The 15,282-nt window shown below is 38.6% G+C and overlaps 1 long non-coding RNA gene across 1 annotated transcript; it reads left to right on the top strand.

Annotated features, from left to right (window-relative positions):
• The first annotated feature begins 3,001 nt into the window (after positions 1-3,001).
• Positions 3,002-9,470, top strand: LOC116809550 (uncharacterized). The gene is made up of 5 exons (XR_004369877.2): positions 3,002-3,226; positions 3,742-3,815; positions 6,382-6,511; positions 8,747-8,852; positions 9,303-9,470. It is a non-coding gene; the product is annotated as an uncharacterized LOC116809550 (long non-coding RNA).
• Positions 9,471-15,282: the final 5,812 nt, after the last annotated feature.

Raw genomic sequence — 15,282 nt, 5'->3', positions numbered from 1 at the left:
TTTGTGGTGACTGGACTGAGAGCCAAGAGACTGAAAATCATGTGACTCAGGGCAAATCACTCAACCTCTCAGTTTCAACTGGACTCTGGAAATGAGGAGTTTAGACAAATAACAAGAAAATCACCCTCCTAGCTTACAAAGCACTTTTCTAAATGTTATCGTTGATTTTTAGATGAGTTGTGTATCTCCAACATACGTAAATGCCATTAAAAATGCTAAAACCAGCTTGGCAATTCTTCAATAGTCTAGAAAAAGCAGGTCAAAGTGTGCAGTAGTTTGAATATCCCCTCCAAAACTCATATTGAAATGTAATTGCCATTGTGATGGTACTATGAGACAGAACCTTTAAGAGGTGATTAGGTCATGAGAGCTTCAACTTTCTGAAAGCATTAGTACCCTTATCATGAGAGTGGGTTAGTTATCACGGGGGTGGGCTCAGGATAAACGGATGAATTTGGCTTGATTTCCTCTCTGTTTCGTGTGTTGGCTGTGTCATGCATTCTGCCATGTTATGACACAGGAAGAAGACCCTCACCAGATGTGATCCTTCAGTCTTGGACTTCCCAGGCTCCAGAACCATGAGACAAATATCTCTGTTTTTTTGTTTTGTTTTGTTTTGTTTTTGTTTTTGTTTTTGTGTAAATTCCCCTCTGTGGTATTCTGTTACAGCAGCACAAACAGACTAAGACAAAGTGTGATCCTCATTTTTCCACCATGCCCTTCTTTATAACAAAGACATCACTCAAGGAATAGCGTATTTTAAGAGTTTGAATTTCTTTTTCCAGTGCTCACCTATGCCCACTTCTTACCTAGTCCTCTTCAGATACCTTTTCTATGTAACTGGCCTCAGTTAGTTGTGCCATAGGCCTAAGAGTAGAACAAAGCCAAGAAACTCTAACAGGTAACATAAAAAACGCAAGCCTGTGTGCACCAGCATCACTCAACTAAAGCCTGATCTTTAGAACTAGAAAACATCCAGTGAGACATCGTGGCATTCGTGTGTCTTGGGTGCATTCCTCTCCTTCCACTAGTGATGCTCAGTTAAGTTTGTGGGGAGTGTTTTGCCAGACTGAGCTCCTTTCTTTCCCAGGCCTCTGTGCTAACCCTGGTGGAGTCCTTGTGGTGAAAACCTCAGACTCCGGTCTGTGTTTTCAGAATTCCTATGCAGAAGAAATTTTCTGTGTTTCTGACTGTGCGTGCATGAGGGCACGGTTTTGTGGATTATAGTGTGTATTTGCAGGGGCAAGGTTTTGCAGTGTATGTATTTGTACCATGGTAAAGCAGTGGACGGAATGTGGAAGGGTTAGGACACATTTTCTTGAGGCCTTTCCAAGTTGCTAAATGTTTTCTGTAAAGCTCAAGTGTACAATCAGGCTTGGATTTCCTCTTCTGACATTCTCAGCTGCTGGCATTTGTACCTCTGGGAGTGCACCGGAGCGACTGGAACTGAATGGTTGGCATAAAAATCTTCTGGGACAATGGGCAAAGAAAGATGTATGATCTGTCTGCCCAGTAGCTGAGAGTTTGGTGTGAAAAGAAAACAAAATCAACTTCCAACACAGTTTCTTGCCCAGTTTCATTCTGCTAGTCAATCAAGTCATCCGATCCCAAACGCTTAGGAATTTTAATGTGATTCTGGTGGTTTGGAAATTAAGTACACAGGCCAAACATCAGAAGGCTTGGTGAGATGCTCAGGCCTAGGTAAAAACAAGAATTAAACTAGAAAAACATTAATTGCTATAGTATCTCTTCCTGATGGGTTAGTTTACCTTATATGCCCTGAAAAAGAAAAACTGTTGCATTTGAGTAAGAAAATAAACTGAAGTGCCCATGTGTCTGACAAACATCTATTTTTAGGACATTTTTGAGGTCTTCAAAAAGAATGTAAGTAGCATGGAAAGATTTTTCAAAAACAACATTTAAGTTGACATAATTATATTGGTTTGGTAGACTATTAATTTAGGGTAATGGTTTCCTAATTTGTTAGGACCCAAGCAACACTCATCTGTTTCAACCAAAGTAGCTACCCTTTTGTTTTCTTAGTGCCTTCTGATTTTGAGGTTCTCTGTGTGATTTCATTTGAAGAAAAGTTTCCACTGCAAAAGAACTGGAAGAGCATTGGTTAGGTCATTTCTGAGAATCCTTATGGCTTCTCTAGCTGACATAATGGAATGAAAAGGGAGATAAATCATAGAGAAAACAGTGTGACAGACACTGCTAATTTTCTACCTAAATCCTCCTCCTTCCACTATTCTACCCCAATTTTTCCTTACTTGCTGAACCCCAACTTTGCTCTAATACTTGGAGCTACCATGAGTTCAAGGATGGAGACCATCTTTGACCCAAAAGTGAACCTCTATTGATCTGTATCAATCAGAGTAGTCTTAATTGCTGGCCAGTCATTGTCTCAGGCATGGACGTGTGCTCTAACTCTGAGCTATGTGGAACTAGGATCTCCTCGAAGCATCTGAAGAAGACTTTTCTAGACAGAGAAAAGCCTTTCAAGGTAAAATCTGTTTTCTTTGCTGGATTTCTGAACTAATGTTAGCCACATAATTTGCAGGCCCAAGTGAAAACTTAAAATGTGAAGATCCTTATTCAAGAAGCAGAATCAAATATTTTCCTTTTTTCAATGATCTCTCCTTCTTGACTTGTCATGGTGGTTATTTGTGCTTTGGGTTTGGGGTACCCTCACAGACACCTAGAGCCTCATCCTGCAACTCAGCATGTACAGCACACATTACTCTGACCCCGATCCCCTGCACCTATACCCTAACCTTTGCTGGAGGCAGAGGTGGGCAGCAGCTGTTGGGCAGTAGCTGGGAGCAATTGGCCTAGAACTTGTCTCAGCAAGGAGGTCAGGCAGGACTGCCCATGAGTTGGGGCTCTGAACCCTTGGTACATGCTTCTTTGTTCCATCATACTTCACTTACAAAGCACAAATTCTAAATAGAATTACTAAGAATTTCAATACAGTGACCACAGAGCATTAGCACCCAAGCAGGACCTGCTGAACCTGGGGCCCTATAGGAGAGCACTGATGGCCCACCGCTGAACGTGGCCCTGGTCTTCATGTCTGCATCAGCCTCAGCCATCTCAAGACCACAACGGGAACATAGCCAAGTCAGAGAAGGAAGACCAAAAGCACCAGGGCCCTTCATATTATTAAGCTGCTAAATTAACTAATCTTGGAAACTTCTAGACTCTACAATTCTTGTTGTATGAGGTAATAAACCCCTTGTTTTATAGGCCATTTTGGGGGGTTCTTTTATTAATCACAACAGCATTATAACTGATAGGAAAGACTGCATATTGGTGAAAAAGGTCTACAGAGGGACTAGCAGGAGATGGTAAAGCTAAAAGAGTTTTGCTCTAATGTTCAAATCCATGTCACCTGACCTAGAGAATGCTGTTCCTGCTTTTCCCTAGCCACCATGCTGGGCATGAGAGGCCTCCTGTCCTCCTTGGACCCAGAGAACAAAAAATGTCTTCACTTACATTCTGCTCCCTCACATTCCTCCACTCTCGGAAGGTTTAACAAGTTCAAGTGAGAAGATATTGGCCAAATACAACACAGAGGTTAAACACAACACCTATGTTGATTGTTTGGTGCATAAGAATTGAGATGATGGAAAGAGGTCACTGTGAGCTTCCGGAATAGCTTGAAGCTAACTGATAAAACAGGTAAGATCTGTTTCGGGCCCCCCTACCTCCCTCATAATATATTCTTCTATCCTTCAGAAATCATCTACTACATAAAATTCTGGTTTCATACTTGGCCATTCCTGCTTACGGAGCTAACAAATAAATTTAAGGTACTATCTTACATAAAGGGTTGGAGGCCCAGTGCCTCAATTTCCTTCAAATGTTTGTGATTTCATGATTCTTCACTGCTTTATTCCTGCCCCTCCTACCTAGAAATCCTGGGAGCATGGATTTTGGGGACCTTGTGAAGTTCTAAATTTATAAAACTCTACTCAAATTTATGGGACTAAAAAAAAGACTAATAACATCCTCTGGAAAAAGTAGCTTCAGAGAAAAGTCATATGAAAAAAGGCCCTTGAAGGATGTGGGTTTGATCACATATGTATAGGGAAGCCTTTCGTCCTAGGAGGCCGGTAGTTCTGCACACGTGAAGCTGTCTCCCTCTGGTTGAGGAATGGGATATGATCCTTAGAAGCATCTTTATCTGCATTTTAAAAATGGTTAGGCACTAAGCATGCTTCCCAGATACTTCTAGAGATTAGCACAGGGGTCTGTAAATTATGATTCTTTATTCTTATAGGTTGTACTACGTTGAAAAATATCCCCACAAAATTTATGTCATCCCATAACCTCAGAGTGTGAGCTTATTTAGAAATAAGTGTAATTAGTTAATATATAGTCATACTGGATTCAGTTGGGCCTTAAATCCAATGGCTGGTGCCCTTATAGGAAGACAGATGAAGACACACAGCAAGGAAGGTCACTTAAAGATGGAGACAGAGATAGAGTTCTGTTGCCACAAGCCAAGGAACACCAAGAGCCACCAGAAGTCTGAAGAGGCAAGAAGGGATCTTCTCTTGAAGTTTCAGAGAAAGCATGGCTCTGCCAACATCTTCATTTTGGACTTCTAGCCTCTAGAACTATGAGAGAATACATTTCTGCTATTTTAAACGACCCAGTTTGTAACAATTTGTTACAGCGGTCCTGGGAATAATACACAGGTGAAAAATAGAAGTAGACCCCTCATGGGGCACATTGACCATCATGGACTGAGAAGGCTTGAGAGCTGGCCACTGACAGGGCCCTCCGTTTCACAAGAGGACATGGAGGAGGTATTTCTTCAACACAATGCCTGCTCACTGTTGTGCATCAGAAGCTGTGTTTACCTTTCTGTCTCACATGAGCCCATGAGGTAAGAAATATTGAATTGGATATTGTCTCAAAGGTCAGCATGCCTGTCTGTCTGTGTGCAATTCACACTCCTCTGGGTTTCTCTCACTCCTACCTTTTCATCAAAAACCTTCTACCAAAGTCTGATCACAAGATCATCCTGTTTGAACTGGTGAGTTTTTCTCAGTGGCATCAGACAAAAAGGCTGAAAGCTGTTGGAAGCTTCCTCCATAGTAGATTAGCAGCACATGGGTGAACCAAGCTCATACATTATTCAGAAAGGAAAAATGTGGGCTTTGACTGAACTTTGAAGGAATCAGCAGCTATTCCAGAGGAGAGTGCCCTATTGTTCTGCCTCACAGAACACAAAGAGCAAGTGGGATTCCTTACAGCATAGCTGATGGAGTACACGCAGACACCATGATGAACTGACCAGTGGACATCTTTCATGAGCTCTGAAATCCTGTGCAGAATGACCTATTGCTGATCAGAGGGAAGATGTTCACACTTTTTTTTTTTTAATTTATGTAGCGTTATAACTCATTGCTATCCAGAGGAAGAGGTTTCTGGAAGATAAAATGGTGCCATCTGTGGAGCATGTATTTATCAATGTACCAAAGTCCCCTTGGAAGGGTTACCAGGAAGATTAGGTTGACCTTTCAATCACTGTCTGGCAGGTCTTTCCCAAAAACATGGGAAGCCTTTCCTGTGTCATGAAGCAAGAAAAGAAATTTTTAAAAATTTCAATCTTTTAAAAATAAAATCTACACTACACGTGTTTCTTTGATACCAGAACAAGATTTTCCGAAATGGGAAGAAGAAACCCTGACCAAAATGTTCAAGTGAAGGCTAATAGGACCTTCAGCCAAGAGCATTTACAAGAATTCTGAATTAATTCCTGGTGAAGTATCTATTTCAAAAAAAAAAACATAAAATGCTGCTATTGTAGTCCTCCCGAAGTCCTACTTTAACATCAATGTATCTGAGTACATCTTGAAGTCATGATTAACTCATTTAAAAGTTCACTTGTGTATGCTTATAACTCCGGTTCACAGAGGCCCAAAGCATTTTTCTAGTATTCACTTACTTGAAATTTTTTCTAGCTAAAGATACAAGCAAAAAATAAGTTCATGAGAATAATCAATCCCAGAGACAGAGGAGACAAATAAAGAAAAAAAAAAGGTGTTGGAAAGTAGAGGAGATAAATTGATCTGAATAACAAATGAAATTTTCTCTCTGGTCCCAGTACTTTTCTCCCAGATGAAAGATGCTGGATGCTGGCATTGCTGCCACTTCTGATGTGGGGCCAAGGAGATCAATGCAGGAGGAGACCTCTTAAACAGGGGCTTTATCAAGAATGGCCTACCACATTCATCCATTGGCCCGCTGCCATCTTTGATGTCCAAGCCAGCTAGATCAAGACATGATTGTGTTTTTAACTGGCATTCAACCTTTAGGTTTTACAATAGAATTATTTCCCCAAATCTGCCATGTGCTGTTTTCTAGAGTGGGTTGACAATTATTCTCTGGACTTTTTGGTAACCAAGAACTTCTAGCAACTAACCCTGGCATGACCACCAGAATCTGCAGGGCTGAGAGAGGAAAGAAAGGTAAAAGTGGATGAATGCAGCTGAAGGTAAGGGATTATAGAGCTGTTATTTGATGTAGGGCAATGTTATCCAAAATATAACTTGAGGTGCATTAGAGGCTTAGCCAATAAAATATCAAAACAAGAGTGCCCTTTTTTTCAGTTTTAAATTATTGGAGAAAATACTAATAACCAATAAAAGGAAGCAAGCAATAACACTGAAAATTGCTCTTTCAATATTTGTAAAACTTGGTTCTCTGAATATAATTCTTAAGCACTGAAATTAGAAAGATACTATCATAGAGACAGATTAATTAGTATTAAAAAGACATCTACAAAAACCCTATTATTTGAAAGTTAATAACCTTGTAATTAATCCAATTGCCCAGGATATTAATGAAAACAAGAAATGTTTAGTTCAGCCAATCTCAGTAACTCAATAAACCATGCTGGGATCAAACTGGTTACTTAGTGATCAGCAGTACTTATAGATTAAGAAAAGTAGACCAGGCACGGTGGCTCACGCCTGTAATCCCAACACTTTTGGGAGGCCAAGGCGAGTGGATCACGAGGTCAGGAGACCATCCTGGCTAACATGGTGAAACCCCGTCTCTACTAAAAATACAAAAAAATTAGCTGGGCGTGGTGGCGTGCACCTGTAGTCCCAGCTACTTGGGAGGCTGAGGCAGGAGAAGGGCGTGAACCCGGGAGGCGGAGCTTGCAGTGAGCCGAGGTTGTGCCACCCTACCCTAGCCTGGGCGACCGAGCAAGACTCCATCTCAAAAAAAAAAAAGAAAAGAAAAGTAGATTACATTTCAATTTATTACACCATTTTATAAAAACGGTCAGAAACAGAGAACTCTACTTATACATACAATTCCCACCCAATAAGATTTTTTTAAATCCCATTATAATAAATTTGCTGAACACAAGTTTTGTTAAACTTCGTGTTGCTTCTCTTCCTTCAGGTGATTTATTCAGCAATTAATTATATTCAGCCTTCATAGTTAGCTTTGCTTCAGAGTTATTTCCCCAGCTGGATTATAGACATCTAAAATCACATCTTTTCAGATTGAAAGGACTCTTTAAAGGTCATCCATCTAATGCTTGCCCTCTACTCCCTACCCACCCAATGAAGGGAATAATTTATATTTGGCTTAAACAATGGCTGGAAAATCTAAAATAATTATCATCTTATTGAAGATAAAGCATCTCAATATTATTGAAGAAATAAATAATATGTTTAAACTATTCAAAATATCCAGTAGCTTCTCAAATGTTGCACAGCTGTAGGGCACACCTTACCCCTGTGAGCTGGGCTACACTTCTCTAGCTGGGTAAGCTGAGCAGAAGCAGGCTGCCTTGTTACTTAGTGGAAGATCACCCAGCACTGCCATATAACACAGGTCTTCTCTGTAAAATAGTGCCTAGAATACAAAGGCAAATCAAATATTTGAGCTATATGGAGGCTGAATATCAAATTTCCCCAACAATTGCATTGACTTGACTAGAATTCATTCTGGAGAAAAATATCAGATCTGTTGACATTTTATTTTTTAAATAGCTAGTTAAGATGGTAACCGATGTACTTGAAATAGTCTTATATTTTGAGCTTCCTGTAGTATAAAATTTCTACTTATAATGCATCTATTTTCCAATTATCTTTCTATAGTATTTAAACATATGTGTTACCAAGGTTACTGAGTAGATAATTTCTGCTGAGTAATGAAACTTTAAGTATCTGGGAAGACCAACATAAAACAAATCCCAAAAATGAATTAAGCATATATTTATTTGCCCACTATGCTAACCATTGTGAGATTCAACAAACACCGAAAAAAAAGTATTATCTTGTTTATATTTTGCTTGGCAAGTATTCCTAAATATGAGGATTAAATTGATCTTTCATCATTACACCTGCTTGATTATAAGGGAAGGAAAGTGATTTGTTAGGGAAATAAGTAATTATGTTGATAGTCCCAAATTTTGATTTTTAAAAACTGCCATTATTTTGTCATTTTTCTGGTGTTCAGATTTTAAAAGTGCAATTCAATTCATATAGTACTTAAAGAATAACAACAAAATTTTTTATAAATTTATTTAATAATACCTATAATGCTTAAACTTATTATGTAATTTAGTAATTTAAGAAATTTGTTGATATTGAGGGAAGCTACATGAATCATTACAAGTCACCAGATTTGCCCTGATAAAGTTCTTCAGCATTTTTACATATAAAAATTATTTGCAATTCAATAATTCATCCCTTCATTCATTTCATAGATGCTATGGAACTCCTATCACATTCCAAGTGCTATGTTGATATCTGGAGACATAGACAAGATTGAAGCAGATGCAGAGTCTTTAACATGAATATTTGAATCAGGTAGTATGTTCCCCAAATTAGCAAAGTATCTCCCAGATTTTTTCTTTGATGATACATTTGAAATCCTAATGCTGAAAGTTAAATTATCAGGGTTTTAAAACTAGAAACAGTCATTATCAGAATTTTATATACTACTTATTTTTAAGAACATAATTTGACTGTTTAAGTCTTATTATAATTTTAAGTGAAGTACTTTGGGCAGTCATAAATAAAGTAATGGGCAGGTATTTAGTATTCATATTGTGTGAATTCATATCCATACTCTACCACTCAGTATCCCTGGGATTTTGATGAATGATCAAACTCTCTGAGCCTCAGTTTTCTAATCTGTAAAGAAGAAATGATAATGGTATGTAGTGATAATTAAACAATTTACTAGTTGTAAGTGCTAGAACAGTTCCTGGAATACAGAAAATTTGCAGAGAGATTTTAATTTTATTGTTTACAATTTAGTTAATGGAATGGCTTCAATAATACAGTAAAATTAAGATATTCAAACAAGCAGGATGCAGGTGAAGAGTATTGGCCTCAGCTTTAGAGACCAGAGGTTAAATCTCAATGCTGCCACAAAACGATCCATGTAAGTCAGTAAACAATGCTTTTTAAATTATTATTATAAAGATATAGTGCGTGGATCCCTCTCAATTGTCCATTCTTCCCTGTCGCAAAAATTTGCCTGCTTTTTGTTATTATGTGAGAAGCAAATAAATTGAATTAAATGGTTTCTAATGCCCTGTCCACCTCTAAAATTCTATGGAATTATGATTTGATTCCAATGGGCCATATCAGGACTTGGCATTATTTTCATCAGTGAACCATTTCGTTAGAAATTTATTTTTCCAAATGATATTTGTAAATATTGAAGGAGGCTTCTCCCACAGAGCTTCTTGTACAAATTAAAACAGTGCAGGAGAAGGTTTTCAGGTTGGTGAAGTCAACTCTGGCTTTTAGTCAACCATTCCAAAAAACATTTTCTTTAGAATCCAAGGGCTTGCCATTGTTCCGAATAAAGGATAAAGAAGCTGTTCTGATTTATTAAACAAAAAGAGTACCAAATATATGATTTTTAAAATGTTTCAAAGTGCTTTTGTATTTATTATTTCATTTTTTCTACCTTGACGGTAATTTTTCAGAAGAGAGCTGCACTGGAAACCTGATATCCTAGGCTTTGCATTCATTATATGATTTACCTATAGGAGCAGATTACCTGTCTTTGAGTCAACTCACTTATATGGTGCCTTTCTCTTGTGAACATTTAAATTTATTTCAAAAAGTTACTTGGGAAAAGTTAGTCCTCAAACAGTCAAGTTATAGTTATAAAAAGAAAAATGAATTACACACCCAAACATAGTCTTGAGATTTAACAGCCTTTGTAAGCGGCAGTTTTATTTCCATACATAGAGTATTAATCATTGGCACATCCTACTCAAAACTATACATTGGGGATTAAATAATTATTTGAAACATTACCATGACATTTGCAAAAGCAAACATACTGGACTAAAAAGAAATATACTTGTGGGAAGAAAAAAATGTTCAGCTATCTTACATTGCCTTGAGATTTTCTTATTAAAGATCCTTACAATATTGTGACACACTGGGGACATGTCCAAAAACTGAAAAATGTTAGGAAGGTTCAGTTTAGTAGTTTGGCTCATCTTGACTGAACACTGTGCCTGCTAAATCAAACAAATAATTGTGCGGGTGTCCATCATGAGGATGAAGAGAAATTTTTTTTTTTTAATTTTTTATTTTTTATTATTATACTTTAGGTTTTAGGGTACATGTGCACAATGTGCAGGTTTGTCACATATGTATCCATGTGCCATGTTGTTTTGCTGCACCCATTAACTCGTCATTTAGCATTAGGTATATCTCCTAATGCTGTCCCTCCCTCCTCCCCCCACCCCACAACAGTCCCTGGAGTGTGATGTTCCCCTTCCTGTGTCCATGAGTTCTCATTGTTCAATTCCCACCTATGAGTGAGAACATGCGGTGTTTGTCCTTGCGATAGTTTACTGAGAATGATGTTTTCCAGTTTCATCCATGTCCCTACAAAGGACATGAACTCATCACTTTTTATGGCTGCATACTATTCCATGGTGTATATGTGCCACATTTTCTTAATCCAGTCTATCATTGTTGGACATTTGGGTTGGTTCCAACTCTTTGCTATTGTGAATAGTGCCGCAATAAACATACGAAGAGAAATGTTTAACAACAAAAGCAAATTGGTCAATTCAGTCATTATATACTATCAGTCTTCTATTCCTTAATTTTTTTTAATAAAGCAGTGGTACAGTTAAATTCAATTATTTTGCCAACAGATATATATGGAATATTTGCTGTGTGCTTTTACCTGTTGAATATTTTGTAGGTTAAGATATGTCATCTGTCTGTGGTATTTTTTTTTTTTTTTGAGATGGAGTCTTTCTCTGTCGCCCAGGCTGGAGTGCAGTGGCACAATCTCAGCTCACTGCAAGCTCCGCCTCTCGAGTTCACGCCATTCTCCTGCCTCAGCCTCCCGAGTAGCTGGGACTACAGGCGCCTACCACCAGGCCCAGCTAATTTTTTGTATTTTTAGTAGAGACGGGGTTTCACCGTGTTAGCCAGGATGGTCTCGATCTCCTGACCTCGTGATCTGTCTGCCTCCCCCTCCCTAAGTGCTGGGATTACAGGCGTGAGCCACCGCGCCCTTAATATAGCAGGAGAGGTCACATGTAAACACAACAAATGATGCCTCCAGCTTCATTCCTATCACCTTAGCCCAAGGCACCATCATCCCCTCCCCAGATTTCTGCACGTCCTGTCTGTTTCTTCATTTGCCCTTTTATAATATTTCTTCTACACAGAAGTCAGTGATCATCCATTACATTTAAAATAAAAGCTGTACTGTTTAGCATAGGAGGAGGAGAAGGGTGAGGAGGAAAAGAAATCATGCTATTTTCCCGATCCCATAATTTTCAAATTTCTCCACAGTCTGACCCTATCTCTCTTATCACATCTCCTGTCACTTTTCACCCTGCCCAGGCTGCAGTCTATCTTTTTCTGCAGTAATTAAGGCCTATGGGAGTAGGTGTCCTTATCGTATTGCTCTTTGTATCTGCATTGTCTAGAACAGTGTCAGGCATGTAGGAAGCATATAATAAATATTTGTTTAAAATAATAAGGAATAAAAGAGTATTATGTACTTTCTATATATTGGTAGGCTAAATTTGCAAACTGTTTACAGACATTAAAGAACAGAATAATAATTTATTTTTATTTATTTATTTATTTATTTATGAGACAGAGTTTTGCTCTGTCACCGGGCTGGAGTGCAGTGGCACGATTGCGGCTCACTGCAACCTCTGCCTCCTGGCTTCAAGCCATTCTCCTGCCTCAGCCTCCCGAGTAGCTGGGACTATAGTCATGCACCACCATGCCCAGCTAATTTTTGTATTTTTAGTAGAGACGGGGTTTCACCACGTTGGCCAGGATGGTCTCAATCTCCTGACCTCATGATCCGCCTGCCTAGGCCGAAAGTGCTGGGACTACAGGTGTGAGCCACCACGCCTGGCCCAGAATAATCTTTTATAAAATCATAGTACGTACCAAGTTCAAAAATAAAATAATTTTTAAAATAAGTGGGACAGTAAGCATAAGGTAGACCTCATGGGAGGTTAAGCCTTGAGATGGGTCTAGAATAATAATCTGAATTCAATAGGTGAACAGGAGGGATGAAGTACAGCATTCTAGCACAGTACAAAACGAAACGTGAGGCAGGAGTGGGAGTAGATGTGTGAACATGGTTGGAAGAGGACGTTAAGAAGGCCAAACTGACAGACCCATGCATTCAGACTAAGGAAGACTGGAAACTAAGTGTGGATAAGAACAGCCAAACTATTAAAAGACTTGGGCAGATCAGCAAAGGAGATTATAATTGATTAAGTGGGAAAGCAAAATGGATTAAATGTTTTTGAGGAGATTGCCATCATGATAAAAGTAGTGTTTTAGGAAGATTCATCTTGCAGCACATGGAAGGTGGAATAAAGGAGGTAAATAACTTTAGGCCGGAATACCTGCCGGCCAGTGTCAATCTTTGGGAATGAGGTGATAAGATGAGGGCCATAGTATGAAGTGACAAAGATAGTGAGAGAAAGGGGACCAAACCATAGAGGCCAAAAACAACCGATGGTGTGAATTTGGGTATGCAAGAAGGGTAGTCAAAGCTAATAGGACACAATGTGTACTAGAAAACGTCCTTTCCAGCAGGAGACTGGAGACAAAGGAAGCCATATTGCTAAAGGTCAATCTTCTACACCCCAAACATAAAGGTTACCTGTGCGCCTTAATTTTCTATATCTTTCTCAGTATTTGAGCAAATTTAAAATATGTCATTCTAGAATCCTATTATTAGAATATGGCTCTTTCAAAGTCTCTCAGTGAGTTATACATCTATATTTATAGCTTTCTTGTCATCAATAAATCAATTGATAAAGTGTTTCAGTAGAATTTATAGGCTGTGTGTCATGAACATCCATTAAGGTGTCTTCCAAAACACCCCTTCTCTGCCTACTGCATTCACAGAAGTAGATCTGGCTGGCCATACCTGATTGGACACTGACATGGGCACCTGTTTTAAGCTGGTCCAGTTAGAACTTGGCCTTGAGAATTTTAACCAGTAGACAATAGGAAAAAAGGAACAGACACATGTTCCTTACAGAACTCTAGAGAAACAAATCCATGAGTTTGGAGTAGTTTTGTCTCCATCCCTTCAAGTGCTTCATTGTTCAAGTCTTTTTTCACTTCTTTTGTCCCTTTTTATCATCTTCTGGTTTCTATTGTATACAACTCAAAGAAATTTAATTAGTACCCAGCATAAAATACTTATGGAACTTGCATCAAATGCAGATGCAGATGTTTCTAGTGGAACTGGGAAATGAGAGCAGAACAAATGTAATTGTGGAGCTTGGAAAGAAAGCTTGCACATTAATAAAACCCTTTGCAAAACTCATCTAAAACAGGCAAGCAACATTTGACTCATAAACACAGGATTAGGCTTCTGTTTGTCTTTCTCTTCCCAGAAGAGTGACGTTTTTGGTAGGAAGTTTTCCTATGTTTTCCCAATTTACCATCTCCTTCATTAAAGAAATAAAAACTTTTAAGTTTGGAGGGTATAAGAACAGATGAGCTGTGGGTTCCTTTTAAAAAGATAGAAGGGTATAAAATCTAAATTGCCAGAAACAAAATGTGAGTTAAGACATAACAGTTTAAACGGCGATGCTAGCTTCCCCTGGTAACTGGGATTCTAACAGCACAAAAGCTTGACAGGGTTGAGACACCCACTCTCTTATGGATGGAGAGAATATGAAAACAGCAGAGCCTGTTTTTGTAAGTGGCACCCAAGGATGTTTCTACTCACCCAGAATAGCACTTCAGTTCATTAACTGAAATACTTTTGTATTATGGTTGATTGGTTTTGTATTCACTTTATTTTGGAGTATTTTATGAGATGCTTATAGAAGTAAGCTTAAGAAACTGGGCTTTTAAAATAATCAACAAGTTGGGAGGCGTTGGTATATTCTTTCATTTATTCATTTATTCAAAATATTTCTTATGCTGTCAGGTATCATGCTAACAAAGTGATTTCATAGACTGTTTGATTTAAGGATTTGGTTACTGTTTACATAAGTCTTGTTCTGATAGAAAGGCAAACATTAAGCAAAGAATTGTATAATAATATGATTACAAACTGTGACAAGTAAACTGAAAGTAAAGGAAACTGACAGAAATATAATTTAGTTAGGAAAGCCTCTCTGAGGAAGTCTGGATGAGTGTGAAAGAATGACTGCATCTTAGCCAAGCATTGAAGAGAAATGGGATGGGTTTGGAGTCAGGGAAAGGGCATTCTGGAAAAAGTGAAAAACTTGTACAAAGGTTTTATGGCCGGAAAGAACTTAGTGCCTTTGAATAAATGAAAGGGGCCAGAGGGCTGGAGCCTAGTGAAGTAGGAGTAGCATACAATCGGAGGAGGCTGGAAAACTGGGGAAGACAAGATGACATAGGTCCTTACAGGGTAGGTTAGGGATTTGGGGTTTTATCTTGAGTGCAACAGAAAGCCTATCATTGAAATGCTGGAAAGCCTATTCAGCCTGCTGTGTTGAGAATGGGTTGTTGCAATGAATCAACAGTAGAAGCAGGGAGACCAGTTTAAAGGTCAAGGCAGTAGTCCAAGGAAAAGATGAGATGCCATCAATGGAGCAGTGACGGAGAAATGATAGCTGAGTTTTGGGATAAATGCACTTCTAATCCTCTAGATCATGCCTACTATTTGACTTGGGAAATTAATTTAGAAAGACATTTAAGGCTAGCCATATGGCATCCTTCCATCACTATTCCATCTGAGGTGTTTTTGCTTGAGTATTTTGCTTTTTTTAAAAACAAAGTTTTC

This window comes from Hylobates moloch, unplaced genomic scaffold (assembly GCF_009828535.3).
Source record: "Hylobates moloch isolate HMO894 unplaced genomic scaffold, HMol_V3 SCAFFOLD_1, whole genome shotgun sequence".
Classification (NCBI taxonomy): domain Eukaryota; kingdom Metazoa; phylum Chordata; class Mammalia; order Primates; family Hylobatidae; genus Hylobates; species Hylobates moloch.
The sequence above is the reverse complement of the archived record's forward strand: the minus strand, read 5'-3'. Positions and strand labels throughout refer to the sequence as shown.